This window comes from Bombina bombina, chromosome 3, assembly GCF_027579735.1.
Source record: "Bombina bombina isolate aBomBom1 chromosome 3, aBomBom1.pri, whole genome shotgun sequence".
NCBI lineage: Eukaryota > Metazoa > Chordata > Amphibia > Anura > Bombinatoridae > Bombina > Bombina bombina.
Window position 1 is genome coordinate 318,199,400 of NC_069501.1, and position 26,708 is coordinate 318,226,107.

The 26,708-nt window shown below is 37.8% G+C and overlaps 1 protein-coding gene across 1 annotated transcript in view; it reads left to right on the top strand.

Moving 5' to 3' along the window:
* The window catches only part of IL1RAPL1 (interleukin 1 receptor accessory protein like 1), a 1,236,367-nt gene that overhangs the window by 14,601 nt on the left and 1,195,058 nt on the right, over positions 1–26,708 (top strand). The window lies entirely within an intron of this gene.

A 26,708-nucleotide genomic window follows, 5' to 3' on the forward strand; every position in this document is an offset into this window, starting at 1 on the left:
CAATTAAAAATAAAACCGGGCAGGCTTGTAAGTTCAAATTTCCATGGCAATAAAATGCTCATGAATCATTCTTGACATCGGGTTATTCTATGTTGAGAGAAAGTTGGCTAAAGTAAGGTGAACATCATGCCCCTGTTTAAAATGAGTATAATGACATTTATCAATGGAAACACGTGCAGTTTTAACAAGACAGTAATTGGATTGCCTGAATTAGACAGCTAATCTGTGGGCAATACAGCTCTTTAGAGGTATATTCTAGTCAGATAAATAAGAATGCTTAATGATTATATACCTTTAGAGACTTGCATTATAGAAATTAATAGAACCTTTTTATGTTTATAGGTGTGGTATTTGTGTTGAGGTATTTACAGCAAAGATCCCTGGTGTGTATAGCAAAGGTTTTATGTAAAGTACCTCATGGACAATAAAATCAACATATAGCCACTCATAAATTGTTTAATTAAGAACAATAAATGAACCATGCAATATACATAAATCATTTACTTTTCCTGCTTTTGTTAGAAAATACATCTGAAAGTTATGTTTGTTCCATGAAAATGCTGAAGAGCCTCAATTAAACATTAGTATGGGGCAATTTACCTACAGTCATGTTAAACCCTCTTTACATTCTATAGTTTTACGTATCAGGACATAATAAGAATCATCTGCCTTAGCAGGTCTTAAATTAGGTAAATACAACCTCAGATGAACAACATCAAATGACATTACATAGTGTCATGATTTATTTACCAAAAATAAAGCCAAAATGGAGAAGCCATGTGTGAAAAACTAGGAATTAAGAGGCTAAGTAGCAGCCAGGTGCTGATAATCAAATGCCCCTGATTAATTGATTATCAGCAAGTGTGACCACCGCTATAAAAGCTGAAGTTTTAGCAGTTTGCTGGTCTTGAGCATTCAGCTGTGTATTAATACAATGCCAAGAAGGAAAGATATCAGCAATGATCTTAGAGAAGCAATGCTTGCTGTACATAAATCTGGAAAGGGTTATAAGGCCATTTCAAAACAATTTAAAGTCCATCATTCTATAGTGAGAAATATTATTCACAAGTGGAAAAATTCAAGACAGTTGCCAAACTTCCCAGGAGTGGACATCCCAGCAAATTCACCCCATGGTCAGACTGTGCAATGCTCAGAGAAATTGAAAAAAAAAACAAAGAGTTACATCTCAGACTCTACAGGCCTCAGTTAGCATGTTAAATGTTAAAGTTCATGACAGTACAATTACAAAAAGACTGAACAAGTATGGTTTGTATGGAAGAGTTGCCAGGAGAAAGCCTCTTCTCTCTAAAAAGAACATGGCAGCATGACTTAGGTTTGCAAAGTTGCATCTGAGCAAACCACAAGACGTCTGGAACAAAGTCCTTTGAACAGACGAGACCAAAGTGGAGATGTTTGGCCATAATGCACAACATCACATTTGGTGAAAACCAAACACAGCATTTCAGCACAAACACCTCATATCAACTGTCAAGCATGGTGGTGGAAGGGTGACAATTTGGGCTTGTTTTGCAGCCACAGGACTTGGGCACTTTACAGTCATTGAGTTGACCATGAACTCCTTTGTATACCAAAGCATTCTAGAGTAAAATGTGAGGGCATCTGTCCGACAGCTGAAGTTTGGCCGAAATTAGGTCATGCAACAGGACAATTATCCCAAGCACACCAGCAAATCTACAACAGAATGGATAAAAAAGAAAAGAATCAAGGTTTTGCAAAGGCCCAGTCAAGTCCAGACCTCAATCTGATTGAAATGCTGTGACGGGACCTTAAGAGAGCTGTGTATAAAAGAATGTCCACAAACCTCAATAAACTGAAGCAACATTGTAAAAAGAAATGGATCAAAATTCCTCCACAATGATGTAAGAGACTGATAAAGTCATACAGAAAATTATTACTTTAAGTTATTCCTGCTAAAGGTGGATCTACAAGTTATTGAATCATAAGGTGTACTTAGTTTTTCACACATGGTTTCTCCATTTTGGCTTTATTTTTGTTAAATAAATCATCACACTGGTGTAATATGTCATGTGTTTTTGTTCATATGTCTATATAACATGCTACAAGGTAATTGCTTATGACCAGAATACAAGCTTTTACACCTGTCCCTAATTTCTCACCTCAAAAAAGACCAGAGATGTAGATTCCAACATGCTTTTCAAGGGTGTATCCCTGAATAATTCTTCATATGCAAAACTTGCAAATTATGCTAACAAATCAACAGGGTTAAATGCTTTTAAAATGTTTATTTCTAAGAAATGGGTTTCTTGACTGACAATGGGATAGATTACAAGTGGCATGCTAACGTTAGTTTGTGTGGTATTGAAATATTGCACCTGTGCTTATTTGCTCTCATATTACAAGTTAAAAGTAAATCCAACCATTAGCCTGATTTTGCATAAAGGGTTAGGGATAAATAAAAAATTGCACCAAAAACAACATGAATACATTAAAATAGGGTATACTCATATATACACTATGTAATAAAAAATATTCACAAAAATATTTTAAAAAGTTATAAGGGTGTTAAGGTATATAATAAATAACACGGTATTTTAGTTTAAAGATTAATAATGTATATATACATACATATGCATATATTTATGTGTGTATATATATATATACACATATATACACATGTATATATACTTTGGAGGCCTTTCCACTCAAATACCTGAAAACATTAAAAATAAAATATGACATTTTAATATTTAATACTTACTGTGTATGTACTGTAAATATTTTACATTCCAACGTTCTTCACATATCAGGAAATATTCTATGTATTTTTAAATAGATATTCATAAACATATATATATATATATATATATATATATATATATATATATATATACATACACCTGTACATATTCATCTAGATATATATTTTACAAAACAAATCATATATATATATATATATATATATATATATATATATATATACATACATACATTAAATGGAACATTTCTTTTTATGTGAAGAGTACTGGAATGTAAAATATTCATAACTACCTTTAGGCTAGCGTAGTTGATCTAATTCGTGTCAGGCAAGGTCATGAGTGTGTTCCATTTAAGTCTGTGGACAGAAGAAGTTAACATGGTCTCTATAGTCCTATATTTAGCGTGTCAGCTTTCGCTTGTGCTGTATACTTTCAACTTGTTATACTTGCGCTAATCCGCATGCATTAAAGTTTACTTCTGGTAGTGTTTTCGCACGAACAGAAGTGCCACTTGTAATCTAGCCCAATATATATTTATTATGCATATATAAAAAAGTTGCTTTCCTTTCCCTTTAAATTCTTCATATTCAAAATATTATGGCAATCGTACATATATTTATTTTGAGTTTATTACAATCTCAGCAAATAATAATTAATTTACTGTTTTAGCCAATTATTAGTTTAACAATAATGTAACATGATCTTACTTATAGGTGGTGACAGTGGCCCCTGCTCACCAGCAGACACACTGGTGCCCCAGGAGGCCCATGCACACCACTATTCACCCCAGAAAAGTGCGCCTGTTCCGCAATAGGTACCCAGGAACCCTGAGAAAGTGGCCCCTGCTAGCTAATAGCTGCCCAGGCACTCCAGGAAAGTGGCCCCAGCTTATAAATAAGCTCCTAGGAAAGTGGCCTCTGCTCACCAATACATGCCCAGGCACACAAAGAAAGTGGCCCCCATCTTACTAAGAGAAACCCAGGTAGTCCTGGAAAATGCCCCCTGCTTATTAATATACATTGACAGTGGCCCCTGCTCTCAAATATGCACTGAGGTACCCCAGGAAAGTGACCCCTGCTCACTAATATGCATCCAGGTACCCTGGGAAAGTGGAACCTGCAAGCTAATAGGTACAGAGGCACTCCTGGATAGTGGCCCAAGCTTGCTAATAGGTGATAGTAGTGGCCAATGCTACCTGCAGGTCCCCCAGTAAAGTGGCCCCTGCTTCCCAATAAGCATCTAGGTACCCAGGAAAGTTGCTCCTGCTCACCAATCGGTGCCCAGGCACCCTGGGAAAGTTGTCCCTGCTTGCTAATAGTTTCCTTGGTACTACAAAAGAGTGTCGCTAGCTCATTAAAAATCAACAAGTACCCCAGGAAAGTGGCCCCTGCTCACCATGCATTGGAATCATCAAGTAAAGTGGCCCCTGCTCACCAATAGATGCCCCAGTACCCCAGGAAAGTAACCCCTGCTTTCTAATATTGACCCAGTTATCCCAGGAAAGTGACCCCTCCTTGCTAATATGCACCCAAGAACCCTGGGAAAAATTCCTCTCCTCACTAATAGGTGCCCAGTAACTACAGGAAAGTGGCCCCAGCTCTTTAATAGAAACCTAGGCAACCCAGGAAAGTGGAACCTGCTCTTTAATAAGTTGACAGGCACCCCAGAGAAGTGACGGTTGTTCATCAATAGGTGCTGAAGTATCCTAGGAAAGTGTCCCCTGCTCACCAACAGCCACCTTTGGAACCCTCAATGACAGCGTCACCTGCTCACCAATAGGTGCCTAGGCACCCAGCATGGCCCCTGCTTGTCAAGTCACCTAGAAGTCCTCAAGGAAAGTGGCCCTTGCTCACCAATACATGCCCAAGCATTCTAGGGAGAAGTGGCCACATTCCTTGAGGATTTCTAGGCAGCTATTGGCAAGCAGGGGACACTTTCCCAGAGTGCTTTAGTACCTATTGTCAGAGGCTACTTTGCCAGTGCTTGGGTGTTTTTTGGTAAGCAGAGACAACTTTCTCAGGGTGCTTGAACTACTATTAGCTAGCTGGGCCAATTTCCATTATGCCTGGTGCCTATTAGCAAGCAAGGGCCACTTTTTTGGGGTTCCTGGAAACCTATTGATGAGCAGGGGCCACATTCTCAGGGTGTCTGTACAACAATTGCCAAGCAGGGGCTACTTTCCCAGGGTGTCTGGACATCTATTGGCTAGCAGGGTCCACTTTGATGGTGTGCCTATTGGTAAGCTGGGGAAACTTTATGGGGTGCTTGGGAAGCTATTGGCAAGCAGGGGCCACTTTTCTGGGGTGTGTGGGTGTGTTTTTTTGAATAGGCACCACTTCCTCAGGTTGCCTGTGTGTCTTTTGGGTGAGTAGGGGCCACTTTGCAGGGGTGTCTGGGCAACTATTGGATACAAGGGAACACTTTTCAGGCGTACTTTTGTACCTATTGGAAAGCAGGGCATACTTTTCCAGGGTACCTGGGCACCTTTTTGGCAAACAGGGACCACTTATCCAGAGTACTTGGGTACCTATTGGTAAGAAAGTACTACTTTCTAGGGTGTCTGTGCAGCTATTAGTGAGTAGGGGCCAATTTTCAAGGGGTTTCTGGGTACCTATTGGCAAACAGGGGACACATTCCTTTTGTGCCTGGGTGCCTAATGGTAAGAAAGATCCACTTTCTTAGGGTTCTTGGGTGTGTTTTGACAAGCAGGGGCCAAATTCCTTGGGTGTATGGGAACATATTGATAAACAGAGGCCACTTTCCCTGTCATGAGCCTCGTTATCCCAGCCTCTCTGCCCGCATTTAACATTACACAATTTGCTGATTCTGCAATGCCCCCCTGCTTGTGTGCAGCCAATGATGCACAAGAGGTGGCCATCCTAATCCGATTGGACCTGGATGATTTAATTCTGCCATCTAAAGTGTCACAGTCAGGTTAAGTTAAGCTTGGTAAATGGAGTCGATGGTGTTCTAAGCCTATGGTGCTCCAGCACTTCATACACACACACACACACACATATAAATATATATATATATATATATATATATATATATATATATATATATATTTATATTTATATATATATATATATATGCACAACATTTAACTCACTATTTGTAATATGGGGCTATGGGTCTACGGAACATGCTAAAATTGCTTCCTGCACTATCCATTAAAAATGAAGGGTATGAAGAGAGGTTTGGCTGTGGTAAGTTGCTTTGGTTAAATGATTTAAACATATACTGTACTTGTAATAACATATTTGCGCAAATAAAAATGCACCTTGTTTGTAATCTAGCCCTATATTTTAAAAGCTATCATCTTGTGTGTTTTCTTAGATTATTTGTTCACTGTATTTCCTAATTTCAGTGCAATCACTTTGACACACACACACACACATATACTGTATGTATATATATATATATATATATATATATATATATATATATATATATATATATATATATATATATATATATATACAGTATATCCAAAGAGAGTATTCAGACATACAGAAGGCATAGACAAGGAACCAAGTACTATAAATGTTTAACTCATACAACAAAGTTTGACCTTTATAATGAACATTATATCATTTTAAATGAATCACTGTTATTATATTTTTTTCAGAAACATTTAATGCTCTATAACTACTAAGAACAATGATGTAGTTTTTCTTTTCAACTGGAGCACTCTCATTATTGTGTAGTTTCTCTACTTTTTTTGTGCTATGGTAGAGTTTCATATGTTATTATTAATTATAAGTGAAAGTTCAAGTAGGTCAATTATGGACTTCAACATTTATCAGTTTTTATTAATTAATTAATGAATTAATTAATTAAAGGCTAGATTACGAGTTTTGCGTTATGAGTAAAAAACCTAACTTGAGTTACACTAATACCTAACCTTACACTACAATTAAATAAATTACCTAAATTAAATACAATTACCTAAATTACAAAAGAAACAAAACACTAAATTACACAAAATAAAAAAAGAAATTATCAGACATTTAAACTAATTACACCTAATCTAATAGCCCTATCAAAATAAAAAAGCCCTCCCCCCAAAATAAAAAACCCTAGCCTACAATAAACTACCAATAGCCCTTAAAAGGGCCTTTTGCGGGGCATTGCCTCAAAGAAATCAGCTCTTTTACCTGTACAAAAAATACAAACACCCCCCAATGGTAAAACCCACCACCCATACAACCAAACCCCACAAATAAAAACCTAACTAAAAAAGCCTAAGCTCCCCATTGCCCTGAAAAGGGCATTTGGATGGACATTGCCCTTAAAATGGCATTTAGCTCTTTTTCAATTGCCCAAACTCACCCAATAAACCCTTAAAAAAACCTAACACTAACCCCTGAAGATCCACTTACAGTTTTGAAGAGCCGACATCCATCCTCAACGAAGCCGGGAGAAGTCTTCAGCGAAGCGGCAATAAGTTCTCAACGAAGTCGGGAGAAGTCTTCATCCAAGCCGGTAGAAGTGGTCCTCCAGACGGGCAGAAGTCTTTATCCAGACGGCATCTTCTATCTTCATCCATCCAGTGCGGAGCGGGTCCAAGGAACCTTCATTCATCTTTAGTTGTCGGAAGAAGAGGATGCTCCACACCAGATGTCTTGAAGATGGACCCGCTGGATGAAGATAAAAGATGCCGTCTGGATGAAGACTTCTGCCGGCTTGGATGAATACTTCTCCCGGCTTTGTTGAGGACTTCTTGACGCTTTGCTGAGGACTTCTCTTGGCTTCGTTGAGGATGGATGTCGGCTCTTCAAAACTGTAAGTGGATCTTCAGGGGTTAGTGTTAGTTTTTTTTTTAAGGGTTTATTGGGTGGGTTTTAGTTTTAGATTAGGCTTTGGGCAATTGAAAAAGAGCTAAATGCCCTTTTAAGGGCAATGCCCATCCAAATGCCCTTTTCAGGGCAATGGGGAGCTTAGTTTTTTTTAGTTAGTTTTTTATTTGGGGGGTTTGGTTGTGTGGGTGGTGGGTTTTACTTTTGGGGGGTGTTTGTATTTTTTGTACAGGTAAAAGAGCTGATTTATTTGGGGCAATACCCCACAAAAGGTTCTTTTAAGGGCTATTGGTAGTTTATTTTAGGCTAGGGTTTTTTTTTATTTTGGGGGGCTTTTTATTTTGATAGGGCTATTAGATTAGGTGTAATTAGTTTAAATATCTGATAAATTTCTTTTTTTATTTTGTGTAATTCAGTGTTTGTTTTTTTTGTAATTTAGGTAATTGTATTTCATTTATTTAATTTACTTAATTGTAGTGTAATGTTAGGTGTTAGTGTAACTCAGGTTAGGTTTTATTTTACAGGTAAATTTGTATTTATTTTAACTAGATAGTAAGTAAATAGTTAATAACTATTTAGTAACTATTCTACCTACTTAAAATAAATACAAACTTAGCTGTGAAATAAAAATAAACCCTAAGCTAGATACAATGGGGCATATCATTCGGAGCTTGATGCCCTGTGTTTCTGGTGAGCCTGCAGGCTTGCCAGAAACAGCAGTTATGAAGCAGCGGTCACAAAGATCGCTGATACATATCCTGTCCGCCTGCTCTGAGCAGGCGGACAGACATCGCCGGAAATCAACCCGATCGAGTACGATCGGGTTGATTGACACCCCCTGCTGGCGGCCTATTGGCCGCGAGTCTGCAGGGGGCGGCATTGCACCAGCAGCTCTTGTGAGCTGCTGGTGCAATGCTGAATACGGCGAGCGTATTGCTCTCCGTATTCAGCGAGGTCTGTTGGACCTGATCCGCACTGTCGGATCAGGTCCGACAGACTTTGATAAATAGAGGCCAAAGTAACTATTAGTTATATTGTAGCTAGCTTAGGGTTTATTTTACAGGTAAGTTTTTAGTTTTAAATAGGAATTATTTAGTTATTAATAGTAGGTTTTATTTAGATTTCTTTTAATTATATTTAAGTTAGGGGGTGTTAGGGTTAGACTTAGGTTTAGGGGTTTATAACTTTAGTATAGTAGCTGCGTCATTGGGGGCAGCAGATTAGGGGTTAATAAATGTAGGTAGGTGGCGGCAATGTTAGGGGTGGCAGATTAGGGGTTAATAATATTTAACTAGTGTTTGTGATGCGGGAGTGTGGCGGTTTAGGGGTTAATATGTTTATTATAGTGGCGGCGATGTCTGGAGCAGCAGATTAGGGGTTAATAAGTGTAGGTAGGTTGCGGCGACATTGGGTGCGGGAGATTAGGGGTTAATAAGTATAATGTAGGTGTCTGCGATGTTGGGGGCAGCATATTAGGGGTTAATAAGTATAATGTAGGGGGCGGCAGATTAGGGGTTAATAAGTATAATGTAGGGGGCGGCAGATTAGGGGTTAATAAGTAAAATGTAGGTGTCGGCGATGTCGGGGGTGGCAGATTATGGGTTAATAAGTGTAAGATTAGGGGTGTTTAGACTCGGGGTTCATGTTAGGGTGTTAGGTGTAAACATAAATTTAGTTTCCCCATAGGAATCAATGGGGCTGTGCTACGGAGCTTTACGCTGCTTTATTGCAGGTGTAAGGCTTTTTTTCAGCCAGCTCTCCCCTTTGACTTCTATGGGAAATCGTGCACGAGCACTTAAAACCAGCTCACCACTGATTTAAGCAGCGCTGGTATTGGAGTGCGGTATGGAGCTCAATTTTGCTCTACGCTCACTTCTTGCCTAATAACGCCGGGTTTCTGATAACCTGTAATACCTGTGCTGTAGGTAAGTGAGCAGTGACAATAACGTGCAAGTTAGTAACGCACCCCTCAAAATGCAAAACTCGTAATCTAGCCGTAAATATTCTGGATGAACAATGTTATAACACCATTGTGTGCACAGCAGTCCACATTTTTCAGGGTTAACAGTACATTGAAAATGTACGGAATAAAAAAAGAAAAAGAAATAGTGTTGAAATGCAATAATAATAATTGTGTTATTTATATTGTACCCCAAGTGATTATAATTTAATTAGGTAAATGTATGAGATGAACATGAACAAAATAAATGTAGGAATATAAATGACAGCTGCATTGTATTATTGAATAGCTTATCTACGTTGCACTAAATGTATTCCTTTATAAAGTGATGTACATTATAATAATATGTTTACAGAGGTTGATATGCACTACAAAAATTGTCATAGAAAATATATTAATTTTTTTGAGCAATTTCAAAGTAGCTCTTAAATATAGGTTTCTTTTTCCAAACGTGTTAATAATTGAATGGCTATAGAAAAAGGTAGAAGTGAACCGAGCGCAAGTGGCACAGCCTTATGCTTACTCTCAAGAAAGTCCCCTAATAATAGAATGGCTGTCAGACATGGAGGTGAGATACATAAATAGTTATGTGATATCAATCTGTTTTCATTATTTACTAATTTATTCAACTATATATGAAGTATTTCCCATTTAAAGTAAGGGGTTTGTGCAATGGATCTATTTTCTTTATGCCAATTCACCAGATAATTATTTAAAAAATAATTTCATTCTCAGAAGATTGACTTATTAAACAATTAAACTGACTATGAACAATTTTACATTAGCAAGGTTTGATGAACTTGTGAACTAAACTCACCAATTGAAATTCTAATTGGCTGGATTTTTTAAATTACTTGACACTAATTAGAAAAAGTGTAAAATAAAGTAATCTAAACTTACTCTAAAGTCAGTTTAAAGGTACAGTCTACTTGTTTTTTGTATAATTGTTTTAAAAAAAAAAAATAGATAACACTTTGCTACCCATTTCCCAGCTTTATATAACCAATATTGTTATATTAATATACTTGATAACCACCATATCTGCCTATTTCTAATTAGCTGTTTACAAGCAGACAGTGCTAGTGCATATGTGTCTATACAGTTGTAATCAAAATTATTCAACCCCTATTGCAAATCAGGTTTATCATACAAATTTACAGACTTTTAGTTGATTAATACAGAACACAACAAATGCTTCAAGTTGTTTCACCAAATTCAACTGAAAATGCAAATTTTAATGAATTCTGCAGTATCAAAATTATTTAACCCCCTGAACAGAATCCCTCACAACAGCACAAATGTAAAAAACAGGTATTGTCTCAAGCACACCTGATGCAACTAGTTAAGGGCTTCATTAGTTGCACCAGGTATGCTTGAGCTAGCTGAGTTAGTTGAGTGTAACATTTGACTGCATGTTAGAAACGTGGCTAAGTCAAAAGAATGGTCCAAAAAGTTAAGAGAAGAGATCATCGTCTTTCACAAACAAGGAATGGGATACAAAGAGATAGCAAAGGCACTAAATGTTCCTAGAGACATCATTGGATGCATAGTTTGCCAGTTCAAAATTAAAGAAACAGAGATTACACTACCTGGACGGGGCAGAAAAAGGGAAACTAGCAACAGCTGCAACCAGATTTCTGAGAAGGCAGGTTGAGAAAAACCCTTGAGTGACTGCAAAAGACCTGCAGCCACTTGGTGGCAACAGGCACTGAGGTTTCAGTTTGCACAGTAAGGCGCATACTTAACGCAAAAGGTTTCCATGCCAGAACTCCAAGATGTACACCACTACTGACCCAAAAACACAGGACATGTCAGCTCCAATATCCTCAAAATCATATAAATATGCCACAGAAATTTTGGATTTCTGTTCTCTGGAGCTATGAAACAAAACTGGAACTTTTTGGCCCGATGGATTAGCGGTATGTCTGGAGGAAGAAGAATGAAGCATACGCTGAAAAGAACACTCTGCCTACAGTTAAGCATGGTGGTGGCTCAGTGATGCTCTGGGGCTGCTCTGCATCCTCTGGCACTGAAAACCTGCAGCATGTGGAAGGCAAGATTGACTTATTGAAGTATTAGGAAATCCTAGGAGAAATCGTCAGGCCGTCTGTGAGGAAGCTGAAGCCTGGGCATCATTGGACCTTCCAACAGGACAAGAATCCCAAGCATACCTCAAATTATACCAAGACTTGGTTTCAGAAGAAGTCCTAGAAGATTCTACAGTGGCCATACAAGTCACCTGACTTGAACCCCATTGAAAATCTCTGGTGGGAATAGCAGAAGGTGGTTGCAGTACACAAACATAAGAATATTACTGAACTGGAGGCCATTGCTCATGAGGAACACTGCCAGAAGCTGGTGGCTGGCTATGCATCTCTTTTGCAGCAGGTCATAACTGGAAAAGGGTGCTAAAAATGCTTGCCATGAAGGGGTTGAATAATTTTGAGACTGCAGAATTCATTAAAAATTGCATTTTTAGTTGAATTTGGGGAAACCACTTGAAGCATTTGTTGTGTTGAGCTATTTAAATTGCTTTTTTTTTATTTGTTCATTGCAAACAGCTGAAAGTCAGTAAATATTGACAATAAACCTGATTTCCAATGGGGGTTAAACAATTTTGATTACAACTGTAGATATAGGGTTGACATATTGCTGCTTTAAGGGAGGACACTTTTAAAAAATACATATGTCAGTGGCTGTTAAAAGAAATGTTTGAATAATGTTCCATTATAGGGACCCGAACATATGTATTTTTCATATGCCCCCCCACTTAAAGCGACAATATGGCAACCCTATATGTATAATATTATGCTCACTCCTGTGGAGATATGCAGGAACCAGCACTAACAGGCTAAAAAGCAAGTTTGAGAAAAACACTAAGATAAGGGGCAGCATCAGGGCATCTAAGCAGAGGCTTAGGTAAATGAAATCATATAACTCAAAATTATATTAATATAACAGTGTTGGTTATGCAACATTGGGCAATGGGTTATAAAGGGATTATTTATATCTCTTTTTAAAGAATAACAATTTTTAAGTAGACTGTTCCTACTTACCAACACAATTGTTTAGTAAGGAAGAGGAACAATGGGTTTACTACACTATGAAAAGGCGTGAGGGAGTGGGACCCTATGAGTCGTCACTATGGGGGGAGGGGGGAACTACACTACAGAACAATAATAAAAATAAATAATGATAAAATGTTTTCGAAATTACTAAAAAGTGTGTACTAGCAGACAGCTGCCAGTACCTAAGATGGTGGCACCTAGTTAGAGGGGGTGGGTGGTTTAGAGAGCTGTTCCCTACACTAAAGAAGTAAAAACAAAATATTAAAACAAGATTCTATCTCTAAACCATATCCTGACAGACTGAGGTGAGGGAGCGAAGTTAGGGAAATATAAAGTTGGTATCAGAAGGTGGCAGATGTCAGGTGGAAGGGTAATCGGTACGCTATAGCTAAAATTAATTTACGGGCTACCTCATTAACCCCTTCAAGGGTGTGGTACACAGCTGCATTTGTGTTTGTGAATCAAAGAGAAAGAGAGAGGCGCCTCATGGGACAGTATCGTAACAACCAGATAAGGCAAACAATGAGGCAGCCCGTGATGGGGTATACTCACAAGGATAGTGGCATATGAGGATGCCTAGTAGAGCGGGACGGGACTTTAGGTCGCCCGACAGACATACACAGCAGTGCGTGGAGACGTCAGGTCACGGGGTCCGTTCAGCCAATCAGCGGCCACAGAGAATCAGCATCAGACGTCAGAGCTGTTCCGGGGGTAGCCAATGCTAGGCCGTAAACCTGCAACAGGTTTTTATTATTATTATTATTTTTCTGTTGCAGGTTTACGGCCTAGCATACGATACTGTCCCATGAGGCGCCTCTCTCTTTCTCTTTGATTCACAGGCACCTACCTTCACTATACAAGAGTGCTGCCTGCTTCTTCAGAAGATTCTGGGAACATCCACCTACTGAACGCCTTTCTGAACTTTGCGCACCTCATATAGAGACTTGATTTACTCTATATTTATTGCATTTGTGTTTGAATGTTTGCATTGGGCAGCTGCAATTATCAGCCTTCTATTTTAATTTTATATAATGGATTGTTATTGCAAGTGCAGGTTATTAAATTTATAGGAAAATGCAATTTTATCTTTATTTTTGTATTTAAAAAAACAGTTTTTGATATTTAACATGCTGCAAATGCAGCTGTTTCCGCAAGAGCCATGAGGCTCGCTGGAAACATAAGTAAAGGATCAGCGGTCTTAAGACCTCTGAGGCGGCAGACAGCAATCATCCCAATCAGATACGATCGGGATGATTGACACCACCTGCCATCGGCCGGGGGTGGCATTGCACAGTGTATGCCTGCATCTTAATAAATCGGCCCCATGGGCTGATACTGAAGAAAGAGAGTACCAAATCAATATACACAATATCCTAAGGGGCTTTGATTTTCTGCTTTTGCTTATTGTTTATATAGCTTTTCGATGGACAATACAGTATTCCTATTTTAAGTATATGTGATGGTTTTAACAGGGAAAACTATTCTTTAAAATGACAAAACAAAAGTAAATGAGCTATTTGTAAACAATTTAATTCACTCCAACAGGTAAAATTGATAATCATGAACACATTGGAGGGAAGAATATTTTACAGTGCCTTTACATTTCTCTAAAAACTGACATAAATCTTCATAATACATAACACCTGAAAAATAAATTAAATATGTTTATATGTGAACAGGCTATAAAAGATGTGACATGAAAATGCTTATATTTTCAACATATGCAAACTTCCATTGAATTAAAATTGTGCATAATACATCATGTTAGTATTTCAACATTTAAACAACATGATTTTTGTTAGATATCAATTTTGCATCTAAAAATGTGCCATGTGCATCATTTTTGTGGTGCAGGTATTTAACACGTTGATTGACTTTTATTATAAACAATCCCACAGGTGCATATCAATGTCATCTGTTTTCTCATATCCTTGTCACTCTGCAATAGCGGTATTCTGTGGCACATGCTGCATACTGAAATGCATTTCTGACAGTTTAATGTTCTGGGCTTTCATTTACAAAGTCATAATTTACTCAATATGTGTCAGGAACATCTCCATACTGAGAAGCTTAAATTCACATTTCCTGATGTAGAAATCTCTATAGATATAGCTATTTAGGTTTTGATAAATAATACTAAAAACAAAAAAAAAAAAATACTTTTGTTGATTAATTTAAAGGGACTTTCTTGTGTACAAAGAAAATTCATTTTTTAATTAGTGCTTTTTATTTTTCAATGAACTTGATTTTCCTACCATGGGCTCCATGTACAAAGCAGAGTAAGCTTCTCCGGAGCCCTTGTGAGTCAGGTTTGCACATGCAAGCCTGCTTCCCACAATGTAAAAATCAGCGGTCATTGGATGCTGCTTCTTACACTCTTCACCACCTCTAAGGGGGCAAAGAGAAACCACTCTCTGGGTGATTGACAGCCCCTTCTCTTGTGTGAGTGAAGGGACAGACATAATACACTCATTGGAGCATGTAAAGATGCATACGGGCCAGCAGACGAACAGATCCGCTGCCCTTATGCAGCAAAGGCATGCCAACAACTTCTCAAGTTGTGAAGCTTTTCCCCACGCAAGTTAATACGTGGGGCCCCATATATAACATTTGCAAAGAGATTAAACAAATAGTTAAAAGGACAGTAAAGTCATAATTAGACATTCATGACAGAGCATACAACAGCTTTCCAATGTATTTTTAGTATTTAATTTGCTTCCTTCTCTTGTTATCCTTTGCTGAAATGGTTATCTAGGTAAGCTCAGTAGCAGCAAAGAACCTAGGTTCCAGCTTCTGATTGCTGGCTGCATATATATACCAATTGTCATTGGCTCACCCATGTGTTCAGTTAGAAACCAGTAGTGCATTCAGCAAATGATACCAAGAAAATAAAGCTAATTTAATAATAGAAGTAAACTGGAAAGTTGTTTAAAATTGTATGTTCTACCTAAATCATGAAAGAAATATTTTGGGGTTCATGTCCCTTTAACGTTGTATTAAGTGTTTTGTTATTCCTGGAGAAGAAGTGTCAAGAGAGACATACATACATATCCTCCAATCACTGGCCACTTTGAATTCAGAAATTATGGCTGTAAAAAGTTGTCTAAAGCTGGTCAATCTCAGCCCCCTCAAACTGGTTATTCAAGAAAAACTTGTTGATAAATATAACTAAGTGGAATGCTTAGCAAAGTTGCTGGCAGACAAGTGTTCAAATATGGAAACTGTCCACCTTTAATTGCCATTGTAGCATTGTCTGGCAAAATGTAGCACTGCACAAGATGTCACTTGTGCAATACCTGCCTCTACTCTCATGCAACCCATTGCACAAGAGCAGGGCATGCCAATCAATTCAAACAACCCAAACAAAGGAATATGGTTGTAGGCTCACTCATGCAAAGTGAAGTACACACTCCAGATACCCATCAGCACAAGCTTAGAAAGTTTTTAACAAAAACATCAATCTTTAGTTAAAAAAAAATGGGCAATGTTTCACGACTACTTTTTGGTGGTTATCCCATAATCTGTTCCTGTACTGCAAAAGACAAATCATTTTTGTTTTTATGCTTGTGGGATGTGCCATTGTGCACCAGTTTAGCTGAGTTTTATGTACCAGCAAGTGAGTTTCCACACATCAGCATTAGATGAACAAAAAACTAAAAACAGGCACTTTTAAATTAAATTAAACAGCTTTAAAGGGACATTAAACACTTTAAGAATTGTAATAATTCTGCATAGTAGTAAAATATTGCTTTATACTTTTATTAATTATGTTTAAGTCTTAAAATTGTGGATTTTTCAGTCTTGAAAACTAAAAGAGCACAGGGGAGGCTTCACAAGCATAATCCTGCCACATATCTCCCTAATATGCAGTTTCTCATCTCTGAAGCTAAATAATGGAGATTTTGTTAATACAATAACAGTGGCAATCCCTGTCCTCTCCTTACTCAATTCAAATAAAGTAATTGGTGCATTTAGTTTGACCACTGAAAAACAATTGCAGCAAGTAAGGTGTCAATCTATTTTTTTTTTCAATAACAATTTTTATTTTTGCAAATGAAATACAGATCACGTATACAGATAGTGGTTTTACAAATCATTGGCATCATTCCTCCAGTCTGTTCACCAGTAACTTCGCATAAGTTTTTACATCCGTATTTAATAGGGATATTGGGTGATAGTTCTCAACTTTAGAGTGATCCTTGTCTTCTGTTGGGATCAGTGAGATATGCGCCGACAGGGATTTACCAAGGAATGGATTAGTTTGTGAAATAGAATTAAAGAAGGTTAGAATGTGTGGTGTTAATATCTCAGTGTACTTTTTATAATAATAATTAGTGAAGCCGTCTGGCCCTGGAGATTTCCCTGATGGGAGATTCTTTATAATCGATTGCAGTTCATCAGTAGTAAAGGGGGAGTTGAGTTCAGTTTTCTGTGATAAAGTGATAGTAGGTATATCAATATCTTTCAAGAAGGAGTCAATAAGAGTTGTTTTAGTGGAATCTGTCTGTGTGTCAGTTGATAAGTTATATAGGGATTCATAGTATGTACGGAATGCTTCAGTGATATTAGCAGTAGAGTAGGCCAGTGATTTTCACCTTTTTTTTTGCTGTGGCAGACTTTTTTACATTAAAAAATCCTGCGGCACACCACAATCCCAAAATATTACAAAATCACACATATATAGCCTAATACAGCATATATATATATATATATATATATATATTGATTTTAGAAATCAGCGCTAGAAGTGTATGAGTATGCTGTTAATCTTAATATATCTTCCCATCCACTACTGGAAAATATATGTGTACACAAGACACTTGTAGGTTAAACAGAAAACAGTCTCATTCAGTCAAATGTGGCAAGTCTATGAATGTGTATTGTTCATTAATATCCACAATACTGGTTCCTGTGTGCTCTGGAGAAATAGGCTGCTCGTCTGAGAGAAGAAGAATGATCCCCCGCGGGGCGAGGTTCCTCTTAGAAATCTGAAAGAGTATGAGACAAGACAAGCGCCCAGGGGCACACTTCGTGTAATACGTTCAGATCATTTACTTATAATATAGCAGAGGGAAAAATCCGCTCTCACCTGGTTCAACCTCAACTTATGAGGTATGCAAAAAGCACTTCTGTTAGTGTACTCTCAGCTCTTGTAGTCCTCCTGCGTGTCCTCAGGTCTCCAGTAAATCCGTGGAGTCTGCAGCGTATCCCTGGAACTCTGCAACCTTTATTTAAAGGGGACTGTAGTGGCGAGTATCCTTTATAGCACGGTTGCTGGGAATTCTTTCACTTTCACGTTGATTAAAAGCATATAATTTGTAGGGGTCTTCTCCAGGTTTCCACTTGCGTGCATTCAGATATCTTCTCTCTTCAAACTGGTCCCAAAGATCATCCCAATCTACATCCAACTCCTACCTGCTACACTGATTATATATGTATACACACTGTACTGTGCTGTCATGCCATGCCTCCTACAAACTATACATGACATATTGACATTCATTCACAAACAATCATAATGTCATGGTTGTAAATGATGTCCGATGAGCCTGTCACATACCTCCCAATATTTCAAAATTTGAAAGAGGGACACTTCTGCACTGGGAAAAGTCCCCCCCGCACACTGGGAAAAGTGTTATTGGAGCACTATATATATATATATATATATATATATATATATATATATACATATATATACACACACACACACACACACACATATATATATATATATATACACACATATATATACAAGCATACATACATACACACACATACATATACACACAAACACATACACGCACACACACACACACAAATGCATACATACACACACACACACACACATACATACACACACATATACATACATTCACACATACATACATGCACACACACATACATGACAGCAAAAAATTCAGATCGCAGATATAATACATATATAAACTAATTTACTTAATTCTATTGACCTATTTCTTCTCTGGGTATCTTAAAAATGTTTCCCTCCTGAACTATAGTAAAAAAAAAACAACTATGTTTTTCCTTCTTTTGAAAAACGTTTCCCTCCTGAACTCTAGTAAAATTATGTAAAAGTATGGAGGTGCTAGCTTGGTTATGCTTTTTTAGTGATATTTGACCAGCAGTCAACTTGCACACCCAAATTACCAAGAAAGAAGATATAAAGGTGGTAACAGTAAATTTGAGGGTTTTTTTTTTAACGTTACACTCCTGAAAAAGTGAATCATAATGGAGGTTCTTGGTTATGTTTTTTTCAGCATATGATTTGACCTGCAGTCAACTTGCACTGCACACACAAATTACAAACAACATGATATAATGTTGGCACAGTAAATTCCAGTAACAGTGAGTAAATTTGGGGATTTTTTTTTTTTACCTTATTACACTCTGACACTCCTGAAACCCCACTGCCCAGATTCAGCCCTTCTCTATCTTCTGACTTTGTCACATGGACGTTCTTTCTGTGCCACTGCCAGACTGTAACAGCAAGTGCTGCTCCTTCACCCATGCTGGTTCTGCACACACTCTGAGTCCACACAGCACCTGCTTGCTGTCTCCTCCCTTTTCCTCTCCAGTGAGTCTCCAGTCCTCCAGTCATGTTCCTTGTGCTGAGAAGGAACGTCAGTGACGTGACCTGGCTGGAACTGTTCTGGAGGAGGATTAAAGCTGCGCCAGCATGCATGGGGGATTGAAGTGTCACATGGTTCTGCATGTAGAGATGGCACTAGACACGTGTTGTGGTGGGTGGAGGTTCCTTCCAAGTGTGAACACGGGTCGGGGAGGCGAGCTGCCGCTGCACAGTTACTCTCAGTCATCATCTCACTTAAAATAAAAAAATGGCCCAGAATAAAAAACAAGCAAAATTTTAAAAATATGTCACACTTTTGTCAGTCTGCCGCAGCACACCTGAGGATCTGTCACGGCACACTAGTTGAAAAACACTATAGTAGGCTATACTTTTTACAGACTTAGTGATAGATAGAATGTTTGATCTGTTGATTTTCCTTCGCAGTTTGCAGGCAAATAACCTGCTACACTTATTGTCGTCTACGTAGTGAGTTTGCTGTAGTTTAAGAGCTAACTGTTTAGAGTCTTTAGATAATATAGAATTTACAATGGATCTCTGCATTATTAAGTTATTTTTCAGTATATCATCTGTCTGGGTGAGTTTGAGTTGTGTTTCTATATTAGTGATGTTGTCTAGTGCATCCTGCAATGCTATGTGTTTTTGTTTGTTCTTATGGGATTGTATGCTTATCAGATCCCCTTGGAGTGTACCTTTATGATTCCCAGATAATTCTAAAGTCCGTTATAGAGTCTACATTTAGAGTAAAATATTCCTGGAGGAGTGTTTCTATTTTTTTGGAGTATAGAGGGTGGTCTAGCAAGTCATTGTCTAATTTCCAGACAAAGGTGGAGTATGGGGTTGAAGGCAAGTCAAGTGATCAGCTCACTAACGAGTGGTCTGTCCATCCAGAGTGGGAGATTAGGGATTGAGCGGCAAAGGACAGACATGACACATCTTTAAAAATTTAGTCAATATGGGAAAATCAGGAGTGGGGGAACGAGAAGAATGTGTATTGGCGCTCATCTATATGCTGTATCCTCCATATGTCATGTATCGCTAAGTCCCCAATTTGTTGTTTAACTTTATGTAGTACTCTGCTTGGCATTGAGGAAAGTCCTGTAGAGGTATCTACTGCAGTATTGAGGGAGACATTAAGATCCTCACCTAGTAGTAGTAAACCCTTTTTGACCTCTAAAACAGCATTTGAGAGGCGCTTAAAAAAGCGATCCTAGTTAACATTAGGGGCATAAACACAGACCAGTGTCACGATAGTATTGTACAGTTTACCAACGAATTTCAGGTATCTACCTTCATGGTCTTTGAGTGAGTTAAGTAAAGTAAAAGGTATCCCATGTCTAATTAAAATGCCAACCCCATTAGTTTTATAAGATTAGAGGCATAAAAAGCTTCTCCAAACTTATATTTGAATGATTTAGGCTCTTTCTTATTAAGAAAGTGGGTTTCTTGGAGGAGAATTATATCTCTTTTGAAATCTTTGATGGCAATGCTTCTCTTATTCAGGCTATTGAGACATTTTGCATTATGTTTAACAGCATCTTACTGGGTGTCATGGTGTTGTATGATAGACAGCAAGTAAAGTATGTGATCCTTTATATGAGTCATGCATAGACACTGAGCAACATAGTATGTAGTGTAGAGAGTGGATTATATTTCTTGGATTTCGTGGTTGGTTAAACATTCACATTGCATAAAAGAAACAAGCAGCATTAAAACATCAACAATAAACAATAAAACATCTGTGTGAACAGAGTTAGAGTGAAATAAAGACATTCCAACAGGTAAAAAAAAAAAAGGAGAAAAAAACTAAAAAGAAGTATCAAAAATGTGTAAGAACAGTAGGGGTCGGCCAATTGCCGGGACCTGTGTAATTAAGTAATATTTTAAAACCGCATTACTTAAGGATTCTGGGTAGACATTTTAGCAAAGGTATATTACTAAGGCCTAGCTACTTGATCATTAGAGTCTCAAACATATTTGTTGTGGTCCAACTAGCTGGGAATGTGTTAATTCACACTTTAATTTGTCCTTTAATCAGCCAAGGAGGTTTTATTTTCCTTCCAGTCTTTTCACAATGTCCCCACCTGAAGTAAGCCCCTTATGTGAGGCGTTCCTACGTGTTGAAGGGCTGTAACTGGCACTTCAGGATAGTAGGAGACAGTAAAAAAAAAAGGTCTATTATAATCTCACTCATCTGTAGAACCTCGGGTAAACCTGGGTAACTTGTCAATGCTTCACGATTTGGAGCAATCTTTCATTTTCTTGTGGGCGACTTTGTGCCAGAGTGTGCTTGCTCTGGTTTGTAGCGACATATCTGAGGTTCCTGATGATGGTTTGGAGGTGGGTTCGGATGGGAGTGGCAGACATATTGTTATGCCCAGTTCCTTGGAGAAGGACTCCAGGTCCTGTAGCCCTCTGTAGGTGTGAGTTTGCCCTTCATGGTTTACCACCAGGCTGAATGGGTAACCCCATCAATAACAGATGTTCTTTTCCTGTAGAACCGTAGTGCTGAATCTTGTATCTCTTCTACATTGTAGGGTGCTTGGGCATAGGTCAGGAAAGATCTGCAGTGAGTGATCCAAGAAGGATATTTTCTGTGTCTGTCTTGCTTTGAGTCAAACATCCTCCTTGTCCGTGAACCTCAGGAATTTGAAGATGACATCTCTGGGGGTTCTCCTGAGGGGGGAGGTGGGCGTAAGGCCCTATGAACCCTTTCAAGTTCAATAGTGTGTAGGTCTGGGGTCCCCAGAAGATGTTTTGTAGATACTCTCTGAGTTCTGTGTTCTTTATCGTTTTGGGAATGCCACACAAGGTTAGATCGCCTGCTGTGATTTTCTAAATCTTCAAGCTTTTCTTGCATGGATTCTATTTGTGAGGCTTGTACATTGGCATGCATGTCAAAAGATCCCATAATTTCGTTAATTGTGGTTTGCATATCTCCAACCTCCTCCACTCTGGTCCCCAAAACATTAATATCCTTTTGCATGGATGTGAGTTCAGTAGTTATTAGAGATTTTAAAGATGCAAAGTCCTCTTTGGATGGCAAATTAGCTATATCTTGTTTTAGCTGAGATATATATGAAGCAGTTAAAGTTGGCTCTATAGCATTAGAAGAGTCTGTAAGAGCTTCAGATTATACAGAGCTGTTTGCTGTGTCAGAAGGCTGAAAATATGCTTACTGAAATTGGTGCTGTATTCAGACTTTTAGTGAGCTTTTCACTTTTGGTTAGTTTTCTTGTCACCATTGCATAGGCTAGAGTAGTTAGTGCTGACACACTAAAGTATCTTGTAGCTTTTAGATGAGAGGGGTAAAATAAATGAAAATGAGACCACCGGAGTGCAGAATTATAGTAGATAGATCCAGTTTAAAATCACACCTGTCAGTGTAAGATTAGGCACATCGTATTTATTATTGATATCCTGGGTTGCTAGGTAAGATAAGTGCTTTATAGTCTTGCATATAGTTCCACATACTGTACTCCACTAAAACATCTCTTTATGTGTGGCACTTATGGCTTTTCTTGAGGAATAAAGGATGTAATCATTTTCCCTGTTTCCTTCTGTAGCCTGCCATTTCTTATTAGGAGGTTGTGTATGTCCACTAGTAATGCTTCTGGCAGTTTATGTGGTTTATGTGGTACTGTGGTGTCTGACTCGACCCTTGTATTTGGAGTGTTCTTCATTCAGCCTGCTTATGTCTGCCGCGTCTTCCATGTGGGTCAGCAATAAATCCAAGATGGCGGCGGCTCCTACACTGCTGGGGAAGTTTGGTCCAGAGGAGTCCATCTGAGCCTTGTTTCGTTGTACCTTTATGACAGCCATGAACCCGGGGGCATTCCTGTCCCAGTTACGTATATTTGTAGTTAGGTCATGGCTCTGCAATGCTTATGGGTCCGGTCCTGTAAGGGTTAATGTTTTCTCCCTGTCCCTTTAAGCATATTGCCTATTTAAGGCACCTCCTACTTAGAACCAATGCTGCTTTATTGAAGAGTATACTACCTACTTCGTGTACACTCTGATCCTGCTTTGAGGCTAATCCTCAGAACCATTGTAAACTAGCCGTAATCCTCCTTGCTGATAGGAGTGATAACTTTGCACTAACCTTTTCATTTGCTTTTCCTTCCATCGAATACCTGCTGGAGGGTTTCAACTTGCTGGAGCTCTGCTGTGTCTGTGCGGTACACGCTGACGGTGACGTCATCAGGCGCAGCCGACTGCACTTCTCACTGCCTGTCAGCTCTGACCGCTCTCCACGCTCCAGCTGCTTTCTCTAAGGAAACTTCACCGGATGATACCTGAACTTCAGTGCTAACAAGCTGACCTTCTCTGGAACTTCGATACAGGTCAGATTATTTGTTGGTTACCGCTACAAGCTGTATTGTAAATCTTATAATTTATTTGAGTTGTGACTATCGATTCAATACTTAAGACTATCTATATGTTTTCCAGTTACATGTGATACTGCCTCATGTTGGTTAGAGTGCATTGTTCAGAAAGTATTTCACTCTAATCTAATCACTTGGCACATATTAAAGTGCTAGGTATTCCTAAGGGATTCCTTCAGGAACACGTAGCCAACACCTAAACCTTTTCTAAACTCACAGGAACACTAACCTTTGTTGAAGAATTAAACAGTTCCTGTAATTCCCTAACAGGTCCTCAGCACAGAGCAACTTCAACTCGCGGCCATTTGCCTGCACGGCCGAGCTCCGCTTCCCAAGGTGTCGATCTATTTTAATAGTCAGCTGGCATGTTCATGTATTGGAAGACTGCACAAAAAATGTAATTACAAGTTGTTTACTGTCCTCTAAAGGTGTTATTTGCCTATTATATTAAACCAAAAACAGGTGAACTAAACATAAGCAACATTTTAAACAGAAAATAAAACCAAACATATCTCTAGATGCCCATTGCACTCTGTAGTCATATTTTATTAGGAGAAGTGCAAGTATGTCTTCCCAATGTGCTATGTAGTTAAAATATTTAATCAATTAAACAATTCTTATTCTCCTTTAAATTACCTAGCAATGCTGGGTATAAGGGCTAGATCCGGATAGTATTTAAAACATTACTTTATATCACTTTTTAATATCCTGAGGTTAAAATTGCTTCATTTATATTTTTCACTTCTCCTTACAGTTAGAATACAGATACATAGATTAATATTTATTAACAATATTGTTATTTCTCTGTTTTTCCTGACACATTTTCCTACGCATGTTGAAAGGATACATTGCTTAATGATTACTTGAATTTTTAATTTGTTACATCTTGTAACATTGTTAAGGAGAAAAAAATGTGTAATATATCCTTTTTTTTCAAGTGCTGAACTTTAATCAAACTCCTTTTTTATGTAGAACCTTATATTTTCATACATAGACTTCTTAAATATAACTACTGAGACTGGGTTGTTTGTAATGTACTAAACAAATAAAAAATAATCATTTTAATTATTATGACCATTTAATTTTAATATTGTCATGGATAGAATAAAGCAACTTTCATCTTTCTATTGTGCATTTGATACTAAATTATCAAAAGAAGCCTTGCAGTTTTAAAAATGTTTGATACGAAAGGCAGATTTTGAGGAATGCTTTGCATTGAGTTACACAGTTTCATTCATTAAAGGGACACTGTACCCAAAATATTTATTTTGTGATTCAGATTGAGCATGAAATTTTAAGCAACTTTCTAATTTACTCCTATTATCAAATTTTCTTCGTTCTATTGCTATCATTATTTGAAAAAGAAGGCATCTAAGCTTTTTTTTTTTTTGGTTTCAGTACTCTGGACAGCACTTTTTTATTGGTGGATGAATTTATCCACCAATCAGCAAGGATAACCCAGGCTGTTCGCCAAAAATGGGCCGGCATTTAAACTTATATTCTTGCATTTCAAATAAAGATACCAAGAGAATGAAGCCAATTTGATAATAGGAGTAAATTAGAAAGTTGCATAAAATTTCATGCTCAATCTGAATCACGAAAGAAAAGTTTTGGGTACAGTGTCCCTTTAACCCCTTAGTGACCAGACCACTTTTCAATTTGTTGACCATCTGGGACCAAGGCTATTTTTGCATTTCTGCGATGTTTGTGTTTAACTGTAATTTTCCTCTTACTCATTTACTGTACCCACACATATTATATACTGTTTTTCTCGCCATTAAATGGACTTTCTAAAGATATGATTATTTTTATCATATCTTATAATTTACTATAAAAAAATATAAAATATGAGGAAAAAATGAAACAAAATGCACTTTTTCTAACTTTGAGCCTCAAAATATCTTACACATCTACAACCACCATAAAATTCCAATGCTAAACAGTTCCTAAATTTTGTCCTGAGTTTATAAATACCCAATGTTTACATGTTCTTTGCTTTTTTTGCAAGTTATAGGGCAATAAGTACAAGTAGCACTTTGCTATTTCAAAACCATGTTTTTTCAAAATTGGCGATAGTTACATTGTAACACCAATATGTGTCAGGAATCCCTGAATAACCCTTCAAATGTATATATTTTTTAAAAGAAGACAACCTAAGGTATTAAACTTGTGGTATTTTGACTTTTTTCATGCAACCATTTTACCACCAATCTATGCCAAAGTTTGGGGGGAAAAAAAAATAATTAGATTTTTTGACAAAATAGCAATTTAAGAATACATTTACTGATAATATTAAGGGTTACTGCCAAATAACACCCTAATATGTCTTCAGCAGCATCTCCTGGGTACAGTGATACCACCCATGTATAGGTGTGTCGGGTTCTCGGGGGGCTAAAAGCTCTTATTTTTAGAGACCGCATTCCAGTTTTTCAACTTGGAATTTTCACATCGGTCATCATGCACCCATGTCCTATTTGGGACATTTCTGAAGCTGGCCAATGGAATTTACCCCCATCAAACCATATATTTTTGAAAAGTAGACACCCTAGGGTATTTCAAATGCTGGTATTTTAACACTTTCCATGCACTAATTCAACCACCAGTCTTTGTCAAACTTTTGGGTAGTCATTTTTTTGTGTTATTTTTCACACACATTGTACTTTAGGCATGGATTCTCAGTTCCTGTTATGTGTTATTGCCAAAAAACACCTCAATATGTATTCAACAACATCTCCTGAGTATAGTGATACCACCCATGTATAGGTGTGTCGGGTTCTCTGGGGGCTAAAAAGCCTTAATTTTAGGAAGCGCATTCCAGTTTTTCAACTTGGAATTTTCACATCGGTCATCATGCACCCATGTCCTATTTGGGACATTTCTGAAGCTGGTCAATGGAATTTACCCCCATCAAACCATATATTTTTGAAAAGTAGACACCCTAGGGTGTTTCAAATGCTGGTATTTTAACACTTTCCATGCACTAATTCAACCACCAGTCTTTGTCAAACTTTTGGGTAGTCATTTTTTTGTGTTATTTTTCACACACATTGTACTTTAGGCATGGATTCTCAGTTCCTGTTATTTGTTACTGCCAAAAAACACCTCAATATGTGTTCAACAACATCTCCTGAAGACAGTGATACCACTCATG